The sequence below is a fragment of the Euphorbia lathyris genome, chromosome 4 (assembly GCF_963576675.1).
Source record: "Euphorbia lathyris chromosome 4, ddEupLath1.1, whole genome shotgun sequence".
Classification (NCBI taxonomy): Eukaryota; Viridiplantae; Streptophyta; class Magnoliopsida; order Malpighiales; family Euphorbiaceae; genus Euphorbia; species Euphorbia lathyris.
In genome coordinates, this window is record NC_088913.1 from 14123071 (window position 1) to 14132532 (window position 9462).

The following is a 9462-nucleotide window of genomic DNA, read 5'->3' on the forward strand; positions in this document are numbered from 1 at the left end:
TTCTCCTAAACAGTGTTCTGTTATTTGTTTTGACATTGACAAGGAATGCTTTGAGTCAATTAGAGCACCACCATGGAAGACATATAATATAGTTTGGAGAGGGAGCATGGGAGTATTAGGAGGCGCACTCTGTATAACAGAGGCTTTCGACTGTGAGCATATAAACGTTTGGGCAATGAAGGATCTTGGTGGAGAAAAGACTTGGTCTAAAATGCTCTCTATTATCATGTATGGTGAAGCAAGATGGCCTCGGGGCTCATATCAACCCATAAAGTACTTGAACAATGGGGCCTTATTGATGTTTAATTCTTATAAACATGCTTTTATAAATCTTAAGCCAAACAACTTATGATTCAGATATTTGAAGGTCCGTGGAATGGAATCAAAAGTGGAAGCAATTCCTCATATTCCAACCTTTGTTTCACTCAAACATGTTTTATCAGGGCATAATCTGGTTGTTCTTAATGTTAATTCAAGGTACTTAATGCGTGGCTTGATCTCAATGCTTTACAAATTTTTCTATTTGTTGCTGCTAATGATTCATAGTAGAGTTTATGTTGAAAATGTTTATGATACTTGAGTATATGTTGAAAATGAATGTTGTTGGAGATGAAAATGGACTATGAAGACTTTAGTCTTGATGATTATTTGTTAGTTAATTTATGGTTAAGATTATGAATATCATCTGAGCATATGATTATTTGTGGCATTAAAAATGTTAATTTATAGAATTAAGCTTCATTCATTCCTATTAGCAGGTGCGGAGAGCTGAAGCTGCACAAAGAGAAAAAAGGTATTTATATAGTTAAAGAAAATAGGCAACTGGAGACTGATTCTGAAGTTTCATTTTGAATAGCTTACCTTATGAGATAGACTTTAGCAGAGGTAAATGTTGCTCTGAAGTTAACATCTGCTAAACTATTTATAATCATTTTGTCAACTACAAACTGATAGAATATATAGCTTGGGTATTTATGTCTTTTTGTATAATTAGGGTTTGGTCTTACTTGTATATATATACACTGATAGTATCAATACAGATCACGTTGCCTCATATTCTTCATGGTATGAGAGTTTAGGTTCTAAACCCTAGATTTTGGCTTGCAGTAACTTCCCCTAACCCTAAACCTTCGACAACCATGTCTTCATCCCCAAACACCGGCGCCGCCTCCCACAATACTACCGCCGGCAGCCATACCTCCAACACCGGCAACCATACCTCTATTACTGCTCCTCCTTTTACCTCTACTAATCTGATTCCCCATGCCCCATCGTTACATAGTCAATTAACGGTGAAACTTACCTCCTCCAACTTTGTGCTATGGCGTGCTCAAGCCCTCTCTGCCATCCGAGGAAGCGGATTGGCTCACCATATTAATGCTTCTATTGCTCCTCCTCCTAAATTGCTAATTGATAATTCGGAAAATCCGATCTTTGCTGCTTGGGATCAAAAAGACCAACAAGTCTTGAATGTTTTGCTTAGCTCCGTCTCGGACTCGCTGCTACCACATATTGCTACCGCTTCAACAGCCCTAGAGGCGTGGAATCGTCTTCTCACCACTCATTCTTCTGGTACTCGATCTCAAATCAGGAACCTTAAGACTCAATTACAGAGCCTTGCACAGGGAGCTGATGATATCTCCACTTATCTGATCAAAGCCAAATCTATTCAGGATCAACTTGCTACATTCCAATATGTTTTGAGTGAAGACGATTTTATTGATAATATTTTGCAGGGACTTGATGAACAATACCACCCATTCTCTCTCACAATTGAAGCTCAACAGAATTTAGTGACGTTTGATCACCTCTTCGGCCTCCTCTTGTCTGAAGAGCGTCGTCTGGCACGCCCCAAACCAGCTTTACTGCCAACACCTACTGCCCTCTATTCTGCCCGGCCCCCAAACTCTCAATATACTGCTTCTCGGGGTCGCGGAAATAGAGGAAGGACCAACAGAGGGGGTCGGTCTTCATTCCATTATCAGCCTACTCAATTGTTTCAGTCTGGGGGAAATTCGTTTTCTTCAAATCAGGCCCAATATGGTTCGCCTTCTCCCAATCAGAGGGAACACCTAACTTGTTATAACTGCCGAGGCTTGGGACACGTGGCTCGTAATTGCTCTTCACCGCGTTTTAATCGTGACTTCTCAAACCAACCCCAATCCAACATAGCCACCAGCCCGTTCGCCACTCAACCCTGGGTTTTGGATTCCGGAGCGACTCACCATTTGACATCTGACCTCGGAAACCTCCAGCTTCATTCTGAGTACTCTAGCCCTGACGAAGTTCAAATTGGTAATGGTTCCTACCTCCCTATTACTAGTGTCGGTTCTTCTAATATTTCTCTTGGGTTATCTCAATTCCAATTACGTGATGTTTTACATGTTCCTGGTGCATCTCACAATTTATTATCCATTTATGCACTAACGAACTCTAACCCAGTCTCTGTGGAATTTTTCTCTGATTGTTTTGTCATTAAGGATTTGGAAACGGGCAAGATTCGGTAAAAAAGCCAGAGTAACAACGGGTTATATTCGCTCTGCTTATCTGCTTCAAATAAAATTTCTGCTCAAATTGCTAGTTTAGATATATGGCATGATCGATTAGGACATGCCTCTTTTCCTATTGTCAAACAATTGTTATCTTTGAATAAAATTGCTAGTTTGAATAAAGGAACTTCCTTATGTGCCTCCTGTTGTGTTTCGAAAAGCCATAAATTGCCATTCACTTTATCGTCTCATATTTCCTCTGCTCCTCTTGAATTGATTTGTGCTGATGTTTGGGGTCCTGCCTCTGCTGTGTCTATTGATGGTTTTCGATATTATGTCCTTTTTTATGATCACTTCACTAAGCATAATTGGGTTTACTTTCTCAAACAGAAATCGGATGTGCATGATATTTTTGTCCAATTTCATACCATTGTTGAAAAATTCTTTGACTCTAAAATTAAAATCTTTCAAAGTGATGGTGGTGGTGAATTTATTAAACTCACAGCATACTTTCGTACACATGGCATTAGTCATCGAATTTCTTGTCCCTACACTCCTGAACAAAATGGCATTGCCGAACGAAAACACAGACACATTGTTGAACATGGCCTAGCTTTGTTGAAACGTGCAAATTTACCTATTAAGTTTTGGACATATGCCTTTGACACTGCTGTGTATTTAATAAATCGTACACCTCACACTTCTCTTAAATTTGCTAATCCGTTCCAATTATTATTTCGTGAAGCTCCTGATTATCATTTTCTTTGTATCTTCGGTTGTTTATGCTTTCCTTGGCTCCGCCCATATACTCGTTCTAAACTTGAGGACCGTTCCAAAGCATGTATATTCCTTGGCTATAGCAAAGCTCACAAGGGATATAAATGTTTTGATCCGGTCTCGTCCAAAATTTACATCTCACATCACGTTTTGTTTGATGAGCAGGTGTTTCCGGGCAAAGATTTAAATGGTGATGGCTGTCTGGTAATTCATTCCTCCGCATCCGCAACCCCACATGCTATTTATTTTCCTCTTAATTATCCTACCCTTACAGCTCCCTCACTGCCCCAATCTCCTGATTTCTCTATTAATTCACCACCTAACCAGCCCCCCTAAACGCCCACAGCCTCGCTTACTCCTCTCTCTGCCTCCTCAAACCTGACGCCCAACACCCATGTTCCAACCTCTCCTCCCATGCAAAACCACGCACTTAACCAGCCCCCCACGTCCCTCACAGAAACAGTCCCTCAACCACAATTCACCAATTCTACACAGTGTGGACCTCTCCCTCCTCCTACCTCAAACAACCATCCCATGATAACGCGATCTAAAACCAGTTCATTACGTCCCAAGGTTCCTCGTGCTCTTGTTACTGTGCTCCCTCCCACACCCAAGTCTTATGACAATGCTTCTAAGGATCCGCAATGGCGTCAGGCCATGCAAGAAGAATATGATGCTCTCCAGAAAAATAAGACCTGGTCCTTGGTTCCTAGGGTTCCTGGTGTCAACACTGTGAAGTGTCTCTCGCTTTACAAGATAAAACTGTTGGTCCCGTGTGATTAGTTCCAAAGGGGGGGGGGTTAGGAACTAATATAACTTTTTTCGTTTAATTGTATGCTGACTTAGTTATTTTGCAAGTTGGTCAGCTCAGCTTTTGGTCAGCTTGGCCAGATATGCTATAAGACAGCTTTGGACGAATATTGACTAAAGCTGTTTTATTTATAAGTTAGATATTGACACTCTTGGAGGCCAGCTTCTAACACAGCACTTGAAATTACTCAGAGTCAACTTTAAACAATTTTATATGCTGAGTAAATTTCACATACAACACATGCACATATATATATTGAGAGAGAGTTTAGAGATTACTCAGTATCACTTATCCTGGTTCGGCCTCTCCGCCTACGTCCAGTCCCCAGAGTCCTCCGGGCTTTTAGAATCCAATACTGAGCTCTTTAAAGGTAGAGCACAAACCAATTATAAGGAAGTTGAATATGCAAAAGTACCTTCCTCTATTCGTCTACTCAACTCCTACTAAGTGCTACAACCCAGCACCTAGATTTCTTTACCACTGAATGTTTACAACCAAACACTCAGCACATCACTCTCAATTTTACAATTGATAAACACTTGTTCCTTTTCAAATAAAGAACACTTTAGAAGATTACAAGTAATCACTCTAGCATTTACACAAAGAATGAAAGATGGGTGTAAGATCTATTTTTGTAACTAAGTGCTTTTGTATCTTTTCTCTCTTGTATTTTTCTCTTTGTAATCCGGCAATGATCCAAGGATTTTGATTGTCCTTATATAGGAGAAAATCTGGGATCGGATCACTTTGAAATGATGTAGCCGTTAAGGTTAAAACGGCTCTTTTAGGGGACAGATTCTGGTCAGCTTCAGACTGTTCCGGCCATTCCCTTCCTCTACATTTCTTCAGACGTCAGGCTTGTCCTCTTGCGTCTGGCTTGTCTTTTTGTGTCAGTTGTCCTTTACCAATAATCCATTGACCCATACATCTCGGAATGTGTCTTCTGCGTATTTCCAAGGATTCAATTATTGGTACAGAGGGGCGGTAATCATTGTCTTTTAGCTAACGACTTTTTCATGCTGTCCTGAAGAAGCACTCAGCTTCTACTTCGTAAAACCTTGTCATTTACAATTTCCAATCTGAGTGTAAGTTTAGTCAGCTCAGCTTCGTGAGACAGTTGTTGTGGGCGTGTATGTCTTTCTCTTTTGATTCTAAGTTTGATTCCACTCAGCTTGATACTTTAGGCTTCTATATTGACCTCTTCCTGTCTTACTTTTTATATTTATCTTTTATTTATATTTATACTCAGCATTGAACAAACGGATTAGTACAATTAAAATAAAGCACATAAATTTAATTGTCTCTTAATCATGGATGATTTTGTCAAATCAAAATCTTGTGGAAATGTGTTTCAACAAACTCCCCCATTTTGATGTTGGCAAAATGCATAATTATGGAACTCAGTTTTGAAATTTTCCATGATTGATTTATCTTTCATATTTCTGAAATTTCTCCCCCGTAAGGGTTGCATCTGTTTATTTACCTCTTAAACAAACTAAGGATGTTTGTACTGACTAGATTTAGTTAAATTATTTTGAGTCTAAGTCAGCTTTCAGAAATGCTTGGATACTCAGTTTGATTTACTCGTTATTTATGTATACTGAGTATTTGTTTGTTCAATGTTTATGTTAATGTGTATTGACAAGCATGGCATTTGAACAGAATAGAGAACAGTTCATTGAAATAAGATAGACCATACACATGCATAATACTTGTGTCCACAAAATATATTTCTAAACAAACACAAAAACTGTTTCACATATAAACACTTAAGTTTCACTTCTTCACACAGCTTTACTTCACACAGCCTTACCCTTTCCTTTCACTTTGCTTCCTGATGCACCTGTCTGTTGTTGAGTTCCAGTTTTAGTTCTCTCCCCCGTTTTGCCAGCATCGGGTTTATAGACAAAGGTTTCATTTCTTGCAGCTGAGGATAGAACATTCGAATAGCGTTGTAAACGCTTCGTGCTCTCACTCAAGCCGTCTATTACAGGTACGCAATCATCTCGAACATTTCGAGGAACGGGGATAGAGCCAGTGATCAGATTGATAATACACTCATGGGACTTGCTAAGCCAGGTAAGGGAGCTGGTGATCTGAGCAAAGGATTGATGATACATTTTCAAGAGGGCAGAATCATTAGAAGATGCGTTGACCACTGTCATAGCGAACAGCCTGTAGAATTCCTTGTGAAAGTTTATCATTGATGGGGTCAACATCCATCTGAGCTTTGTTGACACTGAGAAGACTCACGGCTTCACTGAGTTGATCAATTGTACATTGAGAAGTGGAGGAAACAAGCTCGCGTGTACAAGTAAGATCGGTAGTCAGCTTGGCAAAGCATCCCTGCAACTCAGCATATGTGGCATACTCAGGATTAGCCAATGGCCCAAGGTTGGGTAGTTCTGCTCTCAGTTTGGCAAATTGTTGATCTAACTCAGCTGAAGTTGCATAGCCTGGATTAGGGGCAGAGAGATTATTGATTTTACCTTCAAGGGAATTCATGTGGTTTATCATCAGGAGGAATAGCTCAGTCAGCTTGGCAATGTGATCTTGCTTAGGTTGCTGTGATTGGATGGTGGTCACAATACTGACAAGATCCTTGAGTCCCTTAATTTCCGTGAGAAGTTGAGTGATGGCAGGTATATTTGTGGACTCAGGATGAGCAGACCTAGCAGCATCAGCAGTGGTGAACTCCTAGAGAAGAGATTGAGCCGTTTCGATGATGCGACGGCCAGACTGAGTTGCACGAAGATAGGCATGTTGCTCATTTGAAGTTGGCTCACAAGCAGGAATGGAGGTGGAGCTGGATGGTGGTGGAGTTGGCTGCTTACTAGCTTGAGCAATTGGGTTTTGATCAGGATGTGGAGTTTGAACAGGTGGATCCACAGTTTTCTCCCCATGTTGAGTGGCTGGTTCTTCGAGCTCTTGCTCGGCAGGATTTGGATCTTGTGGAGTCTTGGCATTTTCCTCACTGTGAGTAACAGAGGCTTGATTTTGCTCCGATTCCTTGGGAGGAGACTCAACATGGTGAGAAAAATATTCAAACCTGATATTGGATGGATCCATAGTTTGCTCCAAAGAGGGAGCCTCTGTCAGGAGATCAATGAGAGGAGTTTTGACAGCTTTCTTCTTTAGTCTTCTGAGTGACTTAGTTTTTGGAGGTGATAGGTCAATTTGAACATCTACATCCTCAACCTCAGCTTCAACATTCAGATCCTCTCTTTGATGTTCCTCTTCTTCTTGTTCAACATCATGTGCCTCCTGATTTTGCTCCATATTATCCTGCTCAGCATGATCATTTCTTTTAGCATTAAGCTGAGTATCAACCTCTCTTTGTTCTTCTTCTTCATCAGTTTGCTCAACTGGAGTTTTCTCAAGATCAATCTCAATGTTTTGAGTGCAGTGAGATTTGGGTGTCACAACCCAATCAATGGAATCAGCCTCAACTATTTTCAACCCAGAATTTCTACTTTTCTTCTTTAGCGGCTGTTCTGGGGATTCTTCATGTTCTTCCTCGGGCTCAGCTTGCCCTTTCCTTTTCTCTGCTGACTTTGGTGTAACCTGAGGTAGGTCAGCATCAGTATTCTTTCCTCTTATCATAGCCCTCTTCTTTCTGGGCACAGTCTCAATATCCTTTGCACAAGTGGCAAGTGTCTTTTTCTTCTTCTTTGCTTTGGAGGAATCGGCAGGAATTTCCTCTGGTTCAACTTCTGGCTCAGCATTATCTGCTGCTAGCTCAGTTTCAATTTCTTGCTCAGCCTCGTTTTCTTCCTCATCTTCCTCAATATCTTCACTTCCCTTTAGTTGTTGGTTGAACAATAACCAGAGCTGCGGTTATTTCTGCTCCCAAGCTCTTAGTCTCAGTGATGGTCTCAATATTGTGATCTTCAAGGATCTTGGTGATGAGAGATCCTAGTCGAAGTTTCTTTCCCCCTCGTTGAAGTGCTCCCACAAAAAACACAGGCATATTCAGCGGACAATAGGTTAGCATGTGCCATATGAAGCACTGCTCGAAATTGGAGGCAGACGAAGCTGAGTTGAGTTTAAGGAAGATGAAGTTTGTTAAGATGTAGTGCGCCATCTTCTGGTTTTGCCCCATACTTGTGCTGGGTATTTCTCCTTTGTAGTTTTTGGGTTTGCAAAACCCCTTCATCTGGTCAAGCATTTCCTTTGATACCTTTTCTTTTGTTGTTCTGAACTCGGTTCCTTTGTTGGGCATGTTGAGTAGGGTTGCCAGGTAGGATGGAGTGATGACAATTTTGTGACCTTTAACGTGCGTCTCCAAATAATCAGCATCATCCTTGTCAACATAGAGACCGGAGTAGAATTCCCTAACCAATCGTGGATAGGTGGTTCCGGGGAGAGAGAAGAGGTATGTCCACTCGTTTTTCTCAATCCATTCAGAAAAAGGCTTTTCGTTGGTAACGAAGCTGGGAGAGAACCAGCGGCATTTGAGGACTTCCAGATTGTGGACTTTTGTGTGAACCTTGACCATGGTTCTAACCTTGGGTTTCTTCTGTTTTGAGGAACTTGCCGGGTCCGTTTGACGGCGTTTGCTCGGAGTTAGGTTAGACTTAGGAGTAGATTTAGGGCTTTCATCGGTGATTAATTTTCCAGAATTTTCACCGGAGATTTTCTGAGTGTTGGTCATTTTCAGATATTTTTGGTGGAAGATTTGAGAGAGAGAGAGATACTGAATACCAAAGGATTCACGTGTGAAGAGATTTGAAGAGTAATTCATCCATTATTTATATATCCCTAAAACGGTCCTATTAATTGAACTAGCCGTTTATCCTTGGGGTGTTCAACCAACAGAGATTCTGTCATTTATGACATTTCCGGCGCATGGGTTGTCTCATAATCGTTTGCCTTTCCTAGATGCTTTTTATTACACGTGTTGGCATTTAATGGTGCAAGTGGGTTTTAGCGCGGTTTTCCTAGGAAATGAACCGTTTGTGATACTGAGTACTTAGTTCTATCAAGATGAATTTTCTATCTTAGTACATGATAGTAGCTCAGTATGTGTACCTACTCAGGATAATCACTCAACATGTATGTCAACTCAGTATGAGGTGATTTTTCTATATTTCAAGTTCAGTAAGTAGGAGTTATTTTACTCAGCATGGCATTTGCACAAGGTTCAACTTTTCACTCAGCATGGCAATCATACATCATTTACTTAGGAATTTATTGAAGGGGATTAGACATACCGATAGCTTCCCTTAGTATGTTGAATTGTTCACGTGCCAGGGGCTTGGTGAAGATATCTGCAAGCTGTTCATTTGTTGGCACATAGGTCAGCTTGATCTCATCTTTTAGTACGTGATCTCTGATGAAGTGATGCCTTATGCTGACATGTTTCATCCTGCTATGTTGGATTGG